The 19105-nt window shown below is 53.6% G+C and overlaps 1 protein-coding gene across 8 annotated transcripts in view; it reads left to right on the forward strand.

Moving 5' to 3' along the window:
* Window positions 1–19105, forward strand: part of EPB41L1 (erythrocyte membrane protein band 4.1 like 1) — a 72118-nt gene that overhangs the window by 8553 nt on the left and 44460 nt on the right. For all 8 annotated transcript variants that reach the window (XM_082773560.1, XM_082773561.1, XM_082773562.1 and 5 more), the window contains exon 2: window positions 488–537. The gene's annotated coding sequence lies outside the window, so the exon portion shown is untranslated. The remainder of the gene's footprint in view (window positions 1–487; window positions 538–19105) is intronic.

Consider the following 19105-nt stretch of genomic DNA (forward strand, 5'->3'; position numbering starts at 1 on the left):
CACTGCCCCTTGCCTGGGCTATCATTGTCAGAGGGGCTGTGCAGGTGAGACAGAGGGACAGAAGACAATGACATGGCACAGATGGCCCTGAAATGAGAACTTGGGTAGCAATTGGCTGTGCAAGCCAAGAATGTATCTGTTTCACTTCTCAGAGGTGTCTTGGTTCTGCAGTGCTGCCTGTAGTAAATACTTGCTTTTACCAGTCAGATTAGCAGGGCTGGCTCTGAACACATGCAGCGAGCAGATATGCTGCTTTAGAAGGTGCTGTTTTCACGTAACTCTCTTTGAGAGTAAAGCTGCATTTAAAGAAATCTGTAGCGGAAATTCTTCAGCAAGCGAATTTGTATGGTGTCTAAAAGCGGTGCTTGAGTGGTTTGGGCACCATCTTGTGATGAAACCCCTGGCTACTGCCTGTCCACGTGCCTGTCATCATCCCTGGGATGATATTTTTTTTTCCTTTTAACCAAATCCGATTTCTTCTTTGCAGGTTCTGAATTGTGCCTGAGCAGAGTGCTGAGATAAGCCCCTGGAAGCAGTGTGAGTTTATCTTGAAAGCCTTTATTCTCCTTTCTAGATCTCATGTCAGACCAACTGGGTTTTGTAGGGTAGAAGGGCTTGTGCTGGCTGGTGGCAGGAGATTGGAGATGGTGCTGCAGTATGACAGAGTTTTGTGTGGTGGCTGGTTCTTTGCTAGAAACCTACATAGGATTACAGGAAACCTGGCCTGCTACTGCTGAAGTGCAGAACTCTTGGAACTGGGATTCTTATGGCTTTTCTAATGCTTTGGGATTTTTCCTATTTTAGGAGTTAGGCAATAGCCCATTTGCCAACAGGAAGGCTCCTACCGGCTGTCTGAATCTTTGCTTATTGACAAAGCTGGTTTGGGTCACACTTACATTAAGTTTCCATGTGCAGCCTTTTAGGGAAGGCAGTGCATTTGCAAACCAGCAAAATGTGCCACTGTGTTTTGTGAGGAGGTCCCAGGATTTCAGATGTCATTGGGCACGGCTGGCATGAAGTGTGTCCCAGGTTTGCAACTTGGAGTGGAAGACAAGCGAGGACAGAGGTCTGAGCTGCAGATTTAAATTTTTGGGGAACCGGAAAGAGTGAAGGCCTTGTGGCCCAGCCCTTTTTGGAGAGGGCTGTTAACACCTTGGGTCCCTCCAGGTGGCTGGTCTGCTCTGCTCCACTGCCTTGGTGCATTACACTGTCACCTCTGTACCTCCTCCAGCACCCTCCACCTCCTCCAACAATCCTGGCTGTTGCTGGTTACAACACCATGCACTTGAGGGTATGGCTCCTGCCTGTCTGAGGCAGGCAGTGCTCAGGTTATGGGCAGGGACTCCACATCCTTGCTGAGAGCTGCAGATGTGCTCCTTGGGGCTGGAGGTGTCCTTGGATCTGAACATAACAGCTCGTTAGTTCTTAGGGGCAGTTCCTCACCAGCAGAGAGCTAGGAGACTGGCCCTCCAGAGGGCTTCTTTGCAGGTCCAGTTCTGCCCATGTTCAGAGGGAAAACAAGGAGCACAGTTTCCTGTCCCTTCTCTCTGCATAGACATTTGGGTGTTGGAATACCAGTTTTGGAATTAGAGAGGTAGAAGTGCAGTTCTAACTTGAGTGTTGGTTTGCACATGACCCTGCGTCACCACGTGCCTCAGTTTCCCTCTAGCATGGGGTCTGAGTGCTGCTGCTCTGGGGTTCTGAGTGAGGAAGGCTGCCTGGCATGGCAGTGTTTGGCTGCTGTGTGATGCCTGCTGGGAAGCTTTGCCCCTGTGCTGGAGGGGTGAGTCCCTGTCTTTACAAACAGGGCTGTTGAGGTTCCCCTGCAGAGCTGTCCCCTTCTTGCTACAAGCTCCTTTTTCTTCCCTCTCTGGGGAGAGGAGTGTCCCTTCCCATCCTGGGCAGCTCCTGCCTGCCCTGCACGGCTCCCTCTGGTCTGGCATTTAAGACTATCCCTGAGAAACGCTGGGGAGCCCCCAAGGCTCCTTGCTCCCTTCTCACTGAACGTGAGCTTGGCTGTGCTTGAGGGGGCTGGGGCAGGTGGACAGGGTGAGGTGTGTGGCGATGGGGATGGAGTCTCCCCTGTGCTGGGTGCCACACCAGAAGCTTTGAGTGAGCCCCGCTGCAACTCCTGGCACCCCGCCATGCCCTTGGCTTTGCTGGCAGCCTTGGTGCCCTGGGTGCAGCAGGATGTCAGTGGCGCAGCTCTGGGTGTGTTGGGTTTTTCGTGTCTCTTGCTTGCTTGTACTTTGTTTAACAGGTGTCCTTGTTAGCTGTGCGAGGCACAGATGCACCAGCAACTTGGAGAAAACACTTGCACATTGAAGCAGAACTGATTTGTTCCTGTGCAGTTCGGGGAAGCTTGCTGAGCCATGCGCTGGGGTGACAGCACGGAGCCTGTGGGCCCAGTTGCCTGGCAGGTCCTGGCAAGCAGAGCATCGCTGGGGCAGCATGTGTGGCCTGACCCGCTGCTGTGCTGTGCTGAGGAGCGTGTCCCTGCCCTTTGGTGGGGGCTTGTGATGCTCCCAGTCTTGGCACAACTGTCAGCCTTTCATTCTACATTTCTGCATCTTCCCCACAGCTGACTGTACCTCATCAATACCATGAAGGGCTTGCTGCTGAATTTTGGCAGGCAGAGGTGAAGAGGAAGAACTCTCCTTGGGATCTTGCTCTAAAGAGGTGGCCTTCCTCCTGGAAAGTGATGCACAAGACGTGACTGGAGGAAATGGCACTTTGAATCCACTGCTTTCAGCCCTGAACAGGGCTCTTTTGGGGCTGAAGATCACAGAGTGGTTAGGGTTGGAAGGAGAACACCTGGTCCAATCCCCCTGCTCAGTCAGGAACACCCAGAGCAGGCTGCCCAGGATCATATTCAGATGGATTTTGAAGAACTCTTGAGGAGGAGGGAGACTCCACAACCTCTGGGCAACCTGTGCCAGCGCTTTCCTCCCCTCTACAGTAAAAAGGAGGACTAAGACTGTACAGTATTTCCTGGTCAGCTTGCCTGAGAGCTCGTGCTTGCCTTTAGCAGTGGAAAGAGGTTGGGAGAAGGCAGGGCTGAGTGTTTGACTAAGCTGGGTTCCCTGTATTGGCTCCTCTTGTTCTGGGTACTCTTCACCTGCAGCTGCTCACACTCTTCTTTCCCAGTGCTCTGCTTGGAGGCTGGGCTTGTGGTTTCCCGGCTGTCTGCTTCTGTGTCCTTCTTGCAGCTGATCTCCCTGGCTGCTATGTGCCAGTGCAAGACAACAAACCCCATAGATAGTGCCTTCTTCTTCTTGGTTTTGCCTGTGAGCAGATTGCCACAGAGGCAGCAGGTGACTTGGAGTATGGATAGGAGCTGCTTTCTGCAGTCACTGGTGGAGGAGGAGTGTTCCTTGGTGATGCATGGTCCAGATGTCCTAACACCCCTGCCCGCTTCTGACATAGGTCTGAATGTCTGAATGATGTGTCCACAGGGCATATCTGCACATGGGTGAATTAGAACTTCTTGCTTCTCCTTCTTAATGCACTAATTTTGCTTTTTGAAGCTGGTCACAGTTACCAGCCTTTCGTCAGCTTCCCTTCCTCTGCTAAATATGCTGCCACAAAACAGCCCCAGTGTCTACTGCAGTACCTTCCCTGCATGGCTGTGAGAGCAGGAGGGGAGGAATGGCTGCGGTGCTCCAAGGCTGAGCTTGTCGTGGTCTGAGCTAGGCTGACGGCTCTGGAGTGTGTGGCCATGGCATCTCCCGAGCAGCCCCTTCCCTGCCACTCCCCAAAAAAGTGCAGCAGAGTGTGGAGGCCTGCTGGACATGGCCAGCTCTTCACATGGCAGTTCTGTCGCCAGTGCAGAGACCCCTGTGCTGTCAGGACGTGCACATAGCACTGAGATGATTTAGCCCTATAACTCTGCTTGCAGGCAGTTTCTAAGAGCAGCAAAGCACAGATGAGCACAGAGCAGCTGCTGAGGTCCCACCCCAGTGCCCCAGGCAGGATTAGCTCCTTATTGCAAGAATTGGCTCAAGAAGTTGCACTAATCACATTTTGCCTGAGAATTGCTTTTGGTCCATTTCACAGAGTAGCTGGGAAGATGAAGGTGCTCTTTCTTCTTTGGACTTTACCTTGCATGCTGATAAGACTTTGACTGGGGTGGTGCTGCCATCCCTGTCCCCCCAGGATGGCCTGGGCACAGCCCGCGGGAGCTGGCACCCACAGTGTGGGCAGGTGTCTGCTCAGTGGCGGTACTGCCCAGGGTGGGTGCTGCGGAACCGTGCCTGCTCCACTGCCCTGGCTCAGGGGCACTTTGCTCTTCATCCAGGGCCTGTCCTCACTGGGTATGTGTCTTGGTCAATGAAGCTTGCTCTGCGCCATATCAGCTGCTTTGGCGTTGTCTAAGCAAATTGGTTTGTGGTATGTGGCAATGTGTGCCTTGAAGGCTGGTGAGAATGCTGCCAAGCTCCCTCAAACTCGTATTGGGAAAGGCTGGCTTCTGGCCAAACATCCTGCTTGCTTTGGCTGCTACTTTTAACCTCTTCTGTATCGCCTTAGTTAGGAGCCTGCTTTCCCCCAGCTTGCCCTACCACTGGGATGTGGGCCCACTGCTGACACACCCCTGTCTCCCTGCCCAGCTGTTGAAGGTTTCTCTGCCAAGATCCATGCTGGGGCTGTAATCTTGCCCCACCTGTAGGTGTGCATTCAGTGTCGGCTGGTTGGCTGGCAGGAGTTGTGCCTTTCCTTTGAAGATAGAGCTTTGCTGCTCTCGTGGTTGTGCGTTTCTGAAGGTGTTGTGTGGGGCTGCTGTGCTTGTTCATCTGAGCTTACAGGGCTCAGCTCTCTCCTGGGTGCAGCTCAGGGATGCCGTGGCTCACCTGCCTCCCACTGCCCATCTGGTGCCAGTCCAGGGGCTGTGTCTGCCACAGTGGCAGGGTGCTTTTTGTGCCTCTGTGTATAGCTTCTTGGGCTGCTGGGAGGGTCTTTGTCGTGGCTGTTATCTTTTATATTGTGGGATTGCATGAGGTTGCCTGGAAATGGCCAGTTCTCCATCAGGCCATGTGCTGCCCAGGTGTTCAGGTCTCGTCTGGTGTCCTTCACACCCCTACAAAGGCTGCAGGACACCTGGTATAGCAATGGGGCGGTGGATGGGGCTCTGGAGGGAGCTTTGTGTTGTGGTGAGCAACTTTCGGAGCCTGAGAGGCAGCTGAACGTGTGGGTTGGAGAGTGAGGTTGGACCCCTGTGGTGTCACGTGGGGGAAGATGTCCTGCTGCCACGTGCACATAGCAGCCCAAAGGCTGTTTGGGTGGAGCCTGCACTGTTTTCCTGCCCTGGAGTCGCATCCATCAGGCGACTGCAGCACAGGCCCCACCTGCCTCGAGCCGAACTGGCCCAGGCCACATGGGCAGGCTGGCAGGGGGCTGCTGCTCCCGGGGGCACAGCTGTGACCATGCTCCTTCCTGACCCCGAGGCGATAATTCAGTGCTGTGTTTTGGATGAAAAGGGCAGGAGGACGGGGGAAAGAAAAGGCTTGCTGTAATTCTGTTAGGATTCTGTGTGATGCCTTCTTCACAAGGCAGCACGGCTGCGAGCACCGAGGTGCTGGTATCTGTGTTGCCAAGGAAACGGAGGCTCGTGGTGGCTGGGGAGATGGAGACGGGGCTGGAGCCAGCGTTGTGGCTCTGAGCCAGAGGCCACCCCTCTGCTGCCACCGGCGGCAGCCTGGTGGCTGTCCCCAGGCTTTGTTGCAGAGGACACATCAGATGGCATCCATGCCTGCATCTTCCTGCAGCAGTTCCCGAGGTGCTGGTGACAGTAGGTCCATGAGGGTGTTTCCCTGGTGGTCTGGACCCAGGGCTCCCTGAGGGGGTCCCCTGAAGCTGGGGCAGACGAGAGAGAGGCTTGCGGAGGTGAGACAAATGCAAGCGCTGCAGGTGTTTGAGCCACCTCCACACAGTTCCCTTGTGCTGGCCCCAAGGGCTCCACTCTTGCCAGAGGGTCTGGTGCTGGATGGGTACTGCCCGGTTTGTCGCAGGTGATGGGTTGGAAGGGAGGTCTTCCCTCTGCTGCTCAGCTCCTCCATCCTGTAAATGAGGCATGCAGACCCCCCCCTCCTGGGGAGTACAGACTTGTACCCTCTGCTGGAAGGCACCCGTCATGGGCCACCTTCAGCTGAGGAGCGACCACGGACCAGCCAGCCCATGGCCTTTGGAGCTGTGCCTTCTGTGGGTCTTCTCCTGTAGGCCCAGAGGTGGGTGCGACCTGTCACCCCTCTGCCAGGGCCTATCTGTGCCTCGTGGCCACAGTGGCCTCCTGCCAGACAGACTGGGACACGTGGGATAGAAGGAGTGGGCTGGGATGGACACGGCTGAGACTTCTTGTCTGTAGCCCAGGGCAGTGCAGATCAACGTAGGAGCTGTCGCTGCCTCTGCTCCCTTTGTCCTGGCTGTGGTGTGGTCCTCAGTTTTGCTGCAAGGACAGGAACCACGCCATCCTGTGCCCGGCTCTGCTTGGCACAGACGCCCTCACAGTGCCCACCACGGCGCTGGGGAGGTGCTGCTGCTTCTGGCAGCAAGGCTGTGCCCAGATGGTCAAAAGTGCGTTGTGTGGTGGGGCTGTCCTGCAGCACCATGGTGGGGCTGAGAGCTCTCCTCTAGTTCTGCAGAGCTCAAATCCAGACCTGGCAGGTGTCGGCTACACTACGATGATATTTTGAAAATGTTTCTCTACGTGCCAGATCAGGGGAAAAAGTTATGATCAGGAACTTCGTGCATCATGTAAACTTTAATCTCTTTGCTGATTGCTTCAGTGGTAAAACATTAATTTCTTTCTTTGTGCCGTGACTGCTGAATGGTGCTTCCCCACTGCAGGGTGAGCTTAGCTGCGACCCCAGGCACAGCCAGCTGGATCCTGATCTCCCAGTTTAGGTCTGTCTGCAGCAACCTCCTGGGCAGGGCTTTGTGCCCCTACATGCCTGTGTTATTTAGTGGAACTTTCCTACCAGCCCTGTGTGACAGCAGGAAGCTCTGGTAGGCCTTTCACTGGTTCTCGCTGAGGGCTCTGCCCTTGGGTGTGGTGGAAAGGAGAGGCTTAATTCAGTTGTAGGTTTTTTTTTTTTTCTTGCTTCATTTGTTTGTTTTTAACCTCTCCAGCCTTTTCTTTTCATGTCATTTAATTGTCCAAGTTCCCTGAGTGCCTGTCACCTGCTGGGGGTGGGGGGAGAATTTGGAAAACAACACCTGCTGAGGATTGTCCAAGAGGTAAATGGAAGGGCTGGGGGAGAGCAACAGAAAACTAGCAATATTTGCTCACCAGCAGTTGCCCCCCTCATCCCTGGGAGGCCTGCTGGGATGTTGGGTTCCCCAGGGAAGACCTGGCTGGATGTTGAGGGGGGACAGCAAGGCTGGAGCTGGTTTACAGTGGGAACTGGGGCTCTCAGTGTGTCTCTCCCATTTTGGTATTGGCATGGATTTGTGCATCTGTTTGTCAGAACTGTATTTGTGCATCATCTGTATAACTGACTGTGATATCCCCATCTACTCAGGGAGTCTCTGCTCCTTCCTCTGGAAAAAGCGGGTGCTCATCTGTTCCTGTGCAAGCTTTCCCTCTGCAGCTCCCCTGCAATGGGGGAACATTTGCTTAACAGGGTTCTTGGAAATCTGATTGTGTGTGGAAAGTGGAAGAGAGGTGCCAAGAATGAAAAGGGTTAAAATTAAGCAGCAGACTTGGCGCCATACCTGGGCTGGGTTCTTTCCTGGGCTCTGCAGGGGCACTGGGCAAGGCGTGCACTGCCCTGGGCAGCAGAGGGGCACCCACTGGCTGGCTGCATGGCCCCAGGCTGCAGGCAGTGACTGCTGTGTTTGAAACCTGCTTGGGCATGGGGACTTTGACTTTCTGCTGAAGAGAGAGAAAAAAATGAATTTTGATCTTTATATTTGCAAATAATACAAAGCAAACGAGATGAATTGGTGGCATTGTTTGCAGTCTTGGGACAAGTTTAAACCAGCGCCTGGGGAGGTGTCAGCAGCTCAGCCTCTAGCAGGAGCAGTCTGCTGTGCGAAGCAGCTTCAAGGTGCACGAGGGAGCGTGGTGTGGGCATCAGCAGAGGAGCTCTTTGTGCTAGCCAGCTGCTAATCTCTCCTCACTCAGAAACGAGCTGAACAACAGCATACCTTGCAGGCACTGTCCAAAAAGATGTTTGCAGGAACAGTTCCTTCACTGAGCTGCAGCTCCTGATTGGTTTCACTTACTGATATGATTCTTTTCTTCCTGTGGACTTGCATCACTTTCTTCCTTACAAAAAAAATTTTGCGATGTTTGGAAGAATTTCTCCAGCATGTTGGTCTGTATCAGTTGGGAAGCAGCAGCAATGTTGAGGGTTGTGATTTGCCCTTGGTGCAGAGCACTCCCTTCTTATGCCCCCAAAGGCGATGTCCTGTGGGTTGGCATGTTACGGAGGTGGAAAAGTGCTGTCCTGGGCTCGTCGCTGGTTACAACCAGTGATCTGTCGAGCAGCAAATGTGAGCATGGTGTGGTGGAGGATGGAGGCAGTGTGGCAGGTTGGGAATCCTGCTCTGCTGGCGTGGCTGATTGCCAGCTCACAGCATGCAGGGAGCAGGTTGTTTGGGCAGGTGCTTCTGGGTTTGTAAGGCTTTGCTGAGCCTGGCTGTGTCCTCAGCACTTGGAGCTCAGGGCCTTGGGGGAGGAGAGCCAAGCTGGAAAGGGTTATGCCGGTGAGAGCACAGGAGGAGCACAAAAGCATTGCTGTCCTTGGGAAAGCAGGTTGTGTGGTGTTATGGAAGTGCTGCTTCCCAAGCAGGCTGGGCTGGCCGCCTGAGATGGAGTGGAGTGGTTTAGATTTATTCTTTTCCTTTTTGTATCCATCATTTGTCAGCTTCCAGAAGCTACTGGACTCGCAGTGGAAGGTCTGCCTTGTCTAAAAGCATTTCTCCCTTTCCTCTAGGCCTTGGGTACAAAGCGAAGCTGGGGGCCATGCAGTGGGAGGTTGGTTCTGCCTGGTTCTGCTGGCTTGCACCAAAACAGGGAGAAGAGCCAGGAGCCACAAGGCTCCTGCAAGGCCCCAGCACCAGATGCAGCCCCTCGGTCAGGGCAGGGGGCTGGGAGATACTGGGCAAGGTGGGTGAGCACGTCTTCCCTCCAGACAGTGACAGGTTATGTAGGTGAAGCATGGGGGCCTTTAGTCTTCATGATGTGGTGGCTGTGTCGAGACAGGGTTGGGCAGAAGAATATCCAGGTGCTTCAAAAGGGTTTGGATGACCTGTGAAGGCATCAGTGGCTGCGCTGCTCAGGTGTCAGAACTCCAGGCTGTCCCTCAGGGCAATTGCAAGCCTGTCTGGGGAAGTTATTGCCCTGGGTCTGTTTTCTTAACAGACCATTCCCAGTCCCAGGTGTTTGTAAGGCACTTGGAGAATCCTTTCTTAGAAACAGCAAAATGCTTTGGATCAAATGAGATCCTCTGGTGTGAGAAAGATCTGTTTGTAGCCTCTGTAGGCTGGAGGAAAGGGAGGTTGCTGTGGGTGGTGGCTTAAACCCTGTAGCGCAGAGCATCCAGAGGGTGCATCACACAGGTGCTGCCTGTGTGACACGTATCAGAGGATTTTTCATGTTGAATGTTAAGCGAACTGCTTTCTCCGTTGCCCTTTTCCTTAACACTTGGGAGGTCCCTGTCCATGTCCAGGACCTTTGCTGAAACTTGTTGAATGCCTGGGGTCTTATCATATCATGGTATCATAAAGCTCCTGTCTCCCTGCTTCTAGCTTCTCCCCTATACTCTGCTGACAGTGCAGATATCCCTTTTTAAAGGTATGTGTTTGCCTGGTAGAGGCACATTCCTGGCTTCACAGAGCTGCTTGACTTGGTGGAGGAGGCAAGCTGTGCAATGCTGCGTTTTGCAAGAAGCCTTAATAAACTTTGTGCCCCCTACGCTCGTTCCTGGAGCGGAGGGCAGATTTCAGGCAGCCAGTGCAGGGGGACAATTTGCAAGGTTTGCTGACAGTGGCACAGCTTGTGGTGTGTGGCTGCCGGGGCTGCTGCAGGCTCTGCTGTGCGCAGGGCTCTGCCCTGCCAAGCTCTGTCTGTGCCGTGCCCTGCCCTGTGCTCCTGGGTGCCTGAGCCCAGCAGCTGCTCCTGTGCTGGCAGTGCCAAGTGTCCTGTGCCAGCAGTCACCACAGGGCCAGCTGTGGGGACACTGCTGCTTGTCACCACCAGCCCAGCTCGTACTCAGAACAGGAGAGGGCAGGTGCCTTCAGTGTTTTAGCCTCTACTTTTCTGGAGGCAAAAGCCTCCTGCGCTGCAGGAAGAGCGTGGAAGTAAGGAGCTACCCAGCAGCTGCAGGGGCACGTGTCCAGCAATGGGCAGGGCATCAGCTGGGTGCTTGCCCTGTCCCACATCGCAGGGCTGGGTGCTGGTGTGGAGGACGGCCCTGTCCTGGCCTTACATGGCCCTACAAGAGCAGGGAGGAAAGCAAACTGCGATGTGAGATGTGGATGAGGCATCGCAAGTTGCTATCTGTGCCTGCTTTTTTGTCTCACTGCTAACGTCTCGGCAGCACTTGAATCTGGAGAAATGTATGGTGTTTTTGCAGGGCTGAATCATGCTCTCATCTGACCCACCAGTTGAGAGATCTTCATTTGAATGCTAACGAAGTAGTGTGAAAGGTATTTCTTGGCTTCCTGAGCTGTCCCCTGGGAAGGGTCAGAGCCATTTATTCCTGAATTTCAGCTGGGAGGTGTCGCTTGAAATGGTAGGAGCTTGGTGGCTGAAACCCTGTTAAAATGTCCCTGGTCTTGACAAACAGCTGTTTGCTGATGTGTGTGATGGGAGCTGGACAGCGGGGAGCACGAAGTGTTGCTTTTGCATCTGGACAGGCTTGGGCATGGAGCAGCCCAATCCCACCAGCATGGATGCACCTTGGTGCCACTGGGCAGGGCCCTTCTGGAGTGTGGGGAATGGGACAGAGGTCAAAGTCCTCTTTCCTGCTTTTCTCATGCCAGAAGGGCTGTGTGTGTGTTTTCTAAAGCAAGGCAGAGTCTGCCAGGATCTGTGAACTTTCTCATGGTTCATGTTTTACTGGAGTCCTGTGTGGCACGATGCTGTTGACTTTGGAGCCACAGAGGGGCTGGCCAGGCTTTCTGAGAAGAGCTTGGTGAGATCTGTATGGACTGTCTTATTGACACCAAGCTGGGGGCTATTGTTACAGAAGATTGCTGCCCATCTCCAGAGGGCAATGCCACTGGAGGAGTGGTGTGGTTTGTTGCAGGGGAGGCACTTTTCTGGCTGTCAGGCATGTTGGAAAAGTACGGCTTCATGCTCCAGGGTCAGATGTCTCCGTGCTGCTGGGCTAACACATGATGAGTAAGCAGATGTCCAGGCTCTTGGCAACTGCTGACATAATACAAAGACATAATTGCCCAAACACAGATTCAACATGTGTCAATGAAGTCTGATCTCACTGCATGAGAGCAGCTTTGCCAGTCTCACTCAGAGAGGCTGCGAGCAGGCTGTCCTCACCGTGTCTGGGCTGCATGGATAGTACTGTGGGGATCTTTGTGAGGTGGACCCCAAAGCTTGTGGAAGTGTTGCATATGATCCCTGTCCTTGTGTAAACATTTTACTTCAGGGTGATTTCCTCCTCCCATTTTACCCTTGAATTTTTTCCTACTTGGCCCAACTCGTAGCTCAGCAGCTCCAGCCCTGGCCTTTATGTGCCCTGTGGATGATGATCCACCATCTGCTTCTCACCACAGTGCTCAGCAGCTTCTTCAGCCCTGGGTTTGACTCCTTTTCTCCAGTCCAGCGCCCTGGTTGCTCCCAGGAACTCAGGATCTGGTCAGTAATTGCAGAGCATACCAGCTTAACAGCCCAAGCTTGCCAGGCCCTGCTCAGGGCTGGAAAGCAATCGCCTATCCTGCCAAACATGTCTCTGTTTGGTTTGGTTTGATTTAATATTATAAGATACGGCTGGTAAAGGCATATATTGATTTGAGACTGGAGGAGACTGTTCCAGCCTGCCTCAATGAGACCTTCCTGCCCTCCGTTACCAGCTGGGCTTTGGGATAGAGCTGGCTTCTGCTGGAGGGACAGGAGCTGATGTGTCTCTGTGGTTTCACTGGGAGCATTCCCTTGCGGTTAGTTAGTGGTGATCTTCTCTAGTGCCAGGATCGTGCTTTATTGTTCTCAGCTGCCTGAAGATAGGAGCTGTGTAGGGCCAGGTCCTGCTGACACTGTGCTGCTGTGTGGTGGGCCAGGCTTGCTCTGATGAGCAGAACGAGGCAGCAGAGCTCTGTCTGGGCAGGGCAAGGTCTGCCCACAGGCTGGTGGAAAAAGTGTCTGAAGTGAAGAGGGAATACACTCACTATTCAGTACGTTTCTAGCATGACCTGCTCAGACAACACGTTGAGCAGGACATCATGCTATGTTGGTCTGACATCTCATTTCCAAAATCCTTCTGGCAAAGGGATGGGAGGGAGCAGGTTTGAAGGTGATGGAGAAAGAGTGGATTACAGGGACTGTGGCTGTCAGATATGTTTATTCAGTAGTGTGGATGGACCTCAAGGCTTGTGGGTGGGTGGAGGAAAGGTGTCTGCAAGAACCTCGTGGTTCCACGGAGGCCTGGATAGTAGTGGCAGAGGATGGGTGGGTGGGTGAGCCTTCAGGCTCTCCAGCGCCGTGCCATTGCTGTGGTAACTGCTGCGCGTGGTGGCTGTGGGCTGCAGAGGCATGTGTTCATCCTGCCTGTTGCGTGCACATTGAAGTTCTTGCTGGGCAGAGGAGTTGGGTCACTGAGAACTGGAAGATGCCTTGGGTGCTAAACAAAGAGGGAAATGCTTTACCATAAAGGGAGAACATCAAAAGAGCTTGTGATTGCCTGGAGAGACTTGGATGCTAGAACATCCCTCTCTGTGAGTGATTTGAAGAAAAAGTGGGACATGAGGAGGGGATGTAGAGAACTTGAGGCAAACGTGGGGGTGAAGGGTCTTAGAAATCTAGCATTGCTGTACTGCATCTGTGGTTACATACCAGCAGGTAAATCTTGGTGCTGCAATAGCAAAGCTTTGTTATCCTGGCTAGCAGAGATCTGCAGGAGCCAGGCAGAGAGGAGGGCTGAACCATGGTGTCTGTCCAGCTGTGGGCAGCAGGGTTACTTGGAACGGACCCTCGCTGCATGGCTGAGACCCCAATGGAGGAGGAGGAACCAGTGCTGCCTGGTTTGGACACAGCAGTGCTCCGTGGCCTGGGAAAGGTGGGGAGATGCAGATCTGATATTGTGGGAAGGTAGGAGCAGCTCTCCCCTGGTGCCCAGGGGACAGGGACAGCCACAGCCCAGGACTGCAGGGCTGAGATTTGGATGAGACACCGGGGAACGTCTCTGATGTGAGGAGCAGCAGGCTGTGGAGGGAGAGGAGTTTCAGCTGCAGAAACTATTAAAGGCTTGTCAGGCTGGTGGACCAGCTCTGTGTGTTGGGCTGAAGGGGATTAAACGAACTCTCCAAGCATCTCTGCTGCAGTGCTTGCCTTGCTGATGAAAGGATGCGGTGACCTCCTGGGGGTTTGCAGGGGAGGCAGCGCAGGCACTGGAGGCCTGCGGGATGTGAGCGCAGGCGGCTGTGGGGACGAGGGCTTCCACGTCAGCAGCATCTGGAGCCTCACCTCTGTGAGTCAGCGTTTTGGGCACTGATGATTCACAGCCATACTGCAAGACAGCCACAGGCTGATGCAGGGCTGAAATTAATTGTCTGGAAGGAGGGCAGCTCGAGAGGAGGGAGACAAGCTGTTTTCCCTCAGCTTTTCAGTGTTTACCAAGCAGGGCTGTGAGTTATGCCAGCACTGAGATGTGCTCAGCCTGCAAAGCATGCTTCACCTTTCAGCCCCCTGCCCTGCCTCCTGTTGCCGTGGCACTTTGGTGAGCAGGCGGCTGATGTCTGGTTGTCACCGTCCTGAGGCTGCAGAGCACAGCCCCCTGTTTGGCTGTGCCTTTTAGGACATTGTTTCAGTCATATGCATCCCCTACCATTCTGAATCTCCAGGGCATAGAACAGGATAATCTCCCTCCTCTGTGGGTGCATGTGCCCGGAGACACCTCTGATCTCCAAACCCACAGTGCCAGGCTCCTTGTTCAGTGCATGTGTTTTTAGGATTCAAATTAAAAGTGAAGACTGAGATGCAGGAGTGGAGATGATCCTATCGTGTGCCATGTGCTCAAGTGGGGTGAAAAAGGAGGCACCGTACCTCTGCTTTCAGGCAGACACTTCAAGAAGCAGCCTCTCCTGGTAGGAGTCTCCCATATTTGTCTGCAGTACACTGGTGACCTTGGAGCACACGTGGACACCCCTGAAAATCCCTTGAGCTGTTCTGAACCAGCTCGAGGCTGAGTAACAAGTACCGTTTTTATGCTTCAGGAAAATTAGTCAGGGTTTTTCTGAATTCTTTCTGGGCTCAGTTAACCTCAACATGAGGTTTAAATTGTCATAACTACCACAGATGTGTTCTTCTCAGAAGGCCTGGCCCCATCCTCGATGCTGTAGCTCAGCTCAGAGTGTGGCGAGGTCAGAGGCTCAAGTAATGGGTCCTCAGTGCATGTGTGTCCAGCTCAGTGATTATCAAGCTTGAGATTTCTTTATGGACACATGAAGGATTTTGCAGACGAGGTGCAGAAGCCCTGCAGCAAGCTGAAGCCTGACAGCAGTACGTTTTTTGCTTTTATTTTGCAAGTCATTGTAGGATTTTCCATTTGTGCTTTTTGTTTTTTGTGGTGTCTGGCCACTCCGAAAAGCCAAAGGACAGATTTTCCCCAGCTCTGTGGCAGATTCCCCCTCTCTCTTTGGGAGACCAGTGAAGCGTGTTGCTAGCGTGGTAGACCTGCAGCAACATAAGGAAGGTTGTGCAAATCCATGAGACTCTTGTCTTCCCTCTCTGAGGCAACTAGCTGAATTTTGTCTCTCTGCTGCTCAGCTCGATGGGGAGGTGTCTGGCTGGCTGGCCATATACACCACATCCCTTTCCACATGCGTTGCCTGGGCTCCTGGTCACCGTTACTGGCTCCTGCTCAGCCCTTCGAGTTGCTTCGACACCTCATTGGTCCTACTTTGACGTATCTGTTAAATGCTTTCGAGCATGAAAATTTCCAAGTCACAGATGTTCCCACAGCAGATGCAATTCATTTCTGCTGCAGGTATATTTTGGGACTCCAGTGTATGAGTGAGCACTGCAGCGCTGGGCACCGTGGGCGCGTTGGAGGCCAGCGTTGGGGTGGCTTTGGGAACTGGACCTGAATTCCTGGTGGTCGGTGTGTCACTGTGAGGATACAGCACTGCGTTAATGTGGTTTTGTTTTCTGTCCTGAATATAAAGCAAGGACAGAAAGCAGCACAGGCAGAGCTAATTGCTGCCGATAGACAAATGGGATGTATAAAAAGGGTAAAGTGGGAGAGGACGAGGGTAAATCTGTTCCAGAAAGTCAGTTGTTTTGTGTATGAACGCTTTGTGTGGCAGAGCCAGCCCAGGGCAGGGCTGGGCTTGCCACCCTCCACCCCCCAGAGGCAATACCTTGGCCCCTGGGGAAATGCCTGGGAGGGGAGTAGATGGGAGAGCAGAGTGGCCTCCTTGCTGCGGGCAGGGGTAACTGCTGCTTGCATCCTGCTCCTGTGCTTGGACCCTGCTCTGGGGCTCACCCAGTGCCCAGGCTCTCCAGTGTCTCAGCCTAGCTGAGCCTTGATCTAGTAAAGTGGGCAAGCAGCAGTTGGCTCCATGGATGCTTCCCCTCGGCAAGCACCTTGGATTCAGCCAACAAATCTCCCGGGGAGCTTTGTTTTGGGTCTGGTGCAAGGCATGGTCTGTGGGAACCCCAGGTACTGAGACACCATCTGAGACAAAGTGGAAGTGAGTGCGCCCGGCAGATGCGGGAGGCACTGGGAGGTTCCCCAGGCCAATGGGGACCATGAGCTTTGTAGGGGAGCAGAGCTGCGAGGCTGGAGGCTGCCTGGGAGAGGCTTAGTGCACAGACCAGGCACTAAGGATCGCTGCACTGGGGCCCGTGTGCTGGACTGTCCCAGTGCTTTGAGTGGAGGCGGGCAGGAGCTTGGTGGCAGTGCTTGCAGAGGGTGCTGTGGGTTGAGGGGCCGCCCACAGCGCAGCGGGGCAGCTGTGGTCCCAGGGCAGGAGATACCTTCTTGTCAGCAGCAGTTGTTTTTCTCAGCAGCCCCAGATCTGCTCGTATGTCCTGAGTCCCTGCAGGGTTCCCTTGCATCCCCTGTGCAGGTCAGCTGCTGAGCTGACGCATGCTGCTCTGCTCCCCACCCTGCAGCAGCTCCAGGATGACTTTCCCTTTCTTCTCCCTGCACTCTGTTATCCTTTCTTCCGTCTGTTCTGTGCTTTATAACATTTGCCTCTTATCTTTGATAATTGCCTGTGAGGCTTGAACGTCTCCAAGGCCTAAGAGATGTCTTTGCTTTGGAAAGAGGCCAACTCTCTGGCTAAAAAGGTCATTTCTTCCGTTCCTGGGCATATTCAGGGAGTGTGAGGCCCCTTCTCTGCAGCAGCCTGGGAAGACAGGGATATTTCTCCGTTCGGCCAGAGATCCTCCTTTTTGCATGTCCACTCTGCATTTGAGCTGTGGGTCTTCACCAGTGGCTGTGCTGCTTGCTAGCTTGATCCTGCCCTACCTGCCCAGCCCTTCGCCTTGCTGCTGGTGCTGCAGCGGCTGCTCTGACCGTGTTGGGAGGTCAGTGCCCTGTGCTGGACTCGCCAGTGGCTTGCCAAGTGCTGCAATACGCAGGGAGCCCTTGCTTTGCAAGTTCCTCTCTCATCCTTTAGGCTTATTTGGAATTATTTGCTCTGGAATTTCCTAGAGTCCCAGCCTTGCTTTGATCTGTTCTCAGTAGTGGGAATGTGGTTCATGGTGCCTTTGGTGCTTGTAATGTGAGATGTTAAACAGGAGATCTTAAACAGGGACAGGTAGTTCAAGTCTGGTATTTCAGGGAAAGACCATTTTGGGCAGGGACCAGGCATTATGCTCCTGCAGCCTGTGCAATGCTCCTGCAGCCCTTCTGCTCGGGCCACGGATGGACAGCGGCTGCCCCCAGCCGTAACTTCTTTAATGAGTTGATCTACGTTGGTAGGCACCAGGCCCAGTAATATTTCTCCTCTGGTTGGTGTCTAATATCTGGACCAGGAATTTATTCTCAGCACACTCCAGGAGTCTCCTTGCTTACAGCCTGCTGTGTGGCTTTTCCAGCAGGTGGTTGAAAGGATCATCAGGATGACAGAATTCATCGGGATGAAGGCCTGTGAATACAATGCTTCTTGTAGTTGAAGGCCTCATCAGCTGGCTCCCCTTAATTAGATGGCCTGTAGCAGACCCCAACCACGAACTGTCCCTTATTGGTCTGCTCCTTAACTTTTACCCCCAGGCTCTCAATCTGTCCATGGCTGTTTCTCAGAGACCTCTGTTCCCCAGACCTCTGGTGCTGCTGTGGGGCAGTGGATGTGTGGGTATGGGTGTCCCTGGGCATGCCCCAGGTATGTGGGTACCCTTGTGGTGGCCTGAGCTGGTCCACAGCCGGGTGTCAGAGAGGCAAAGGGAAGGGCCTTTATGTTTCCTTGCTGTTGGGATGGGATTTTGATTCTAGATTCCTCTTCTCTTTATCTTTAAACATCTGCTCTGCAGGACTGGCAGCTTGGGGACCGGTGTAGAAGAGGACGAGAGTGAGAAGATCCCTGTCTCTTTGTCCCTGCCAGCCCCCGCTAGCTACTCCTGACTTTTGAACCGTCCTTAGGTCGCATCCGGCCTTGAAGAGCCTTGTCCCCTTAAGCAGCTTTTGTGAGCAGGAGAGCACTCAAAATCAGAGGCTTATTTGGGGTTGAAGGAAACCTTGAATCAGGCTTGTAGATAAAACTGCGCCGTACAGGAGAGAGCATCTCTTCCTCCTGGTTTGTGAATGTCTCCAAAATAATGGTTGACAGACAGTTTCACCAGGCTGGCGTAGGGGGAACTGAGAGCAGTACCTCTTTGCCCCAGCAGAGTGCTGCTGCAAACCAGGCTTCTCTTGCCTCTGCTGGGATCTAATGGCTTACTGTGTTGTTGAACTAAAACCTAACCCCAATTTAGCTGTGACCCCTTCTAAGAATTGAGACGCATCCCACACTGGTCAGAGGGAGCTGGCAGTCCTTCAGCATCTGAGTCACTGAGCAGCATTTTGAATTGCTGCAGGGAATACAAACGTTTGCCTCCTATGTCAGCTGTGATTGCAAGGATGAGAGAGAATGGTGCTGCAGTTCAGCAGGGTGAGCAGAGGTGGTGAAAAGCAAGGGCAGACGAGTCAGCAAGCCACTGTGTTTGCAGGACCTTGCAGCTGGCACGCGTAGGTCAGTGCTTGCTCTGGGGGAAGCATCACAGCCCTGGGGCTGGTCTCTAGACTGCTTCTCCCCTGGGAGGCCTGCAGTGGATTTTGGGGTGAAGGTGAGTGACCTGGGACAGCCCAGGCTTTAGCTGGCTTTTCACTAAGCGCAGTCACACCACAGCAGAGTTAGGGATGGCACCACTGCTGATGTCTTCTTTCTTCTGGCCCTAACTCTGCACTAAAATGCATGGAGGTCTCCGAGACCCTGCCAGAAAACTGTGGCATGCTGCCTGGACCTGTGCTTCCCTGTGGGGCTCATTTGCCTCTCCCTAGAGTTAAAAGCTAAAACCAGGGGAGCTTGTCCATGGGGGCAGCTGTTCTCCAGGCAGTGCATGCTGTGCTCTGCCACCACTGTGGCTTCCTCCCCTCCTGGGGTGCCTTCCCGTGGCTTCCAAGCACCCCTCTCCTCCTGCAGTGCCTGAGCTGAAGCGCCACTGGGCATGCAGTGAGGGCCTCCGAGCATTCCTGGAAGTCTGGGGCTGCCCAGTGTCCTTGCAGGGACAAGTGGGGCTTGGTGGGGATTGTCCTCCAGGGAATATCCCTCTGTCTGTATTTGGGATTGTTGCAGTTGCTTGCAAGAAGTTGAATAAGGCGTCAGGGCTACATTCAGCTCTTTAACCACTGAGGACAGTCTCTGTGCTGGTCCTGCAACAAGTGTCCCTCACCTCTGAATGCAGTGATGATGGCTGCATTGCTCCTGACTCTTTTTTTTTTTTTTT

The sequence above is a fragment of the Aythya marila genome, assembly GCF_965140915.1.
Source record: "Aythya marila genome assembly, chromosome: 16".
Lineage (NCBI taxonomy): Eukaryota > Metazoa > Chordata > Aves > Anseriformes > Anatidae > Aythya > Aythya marila.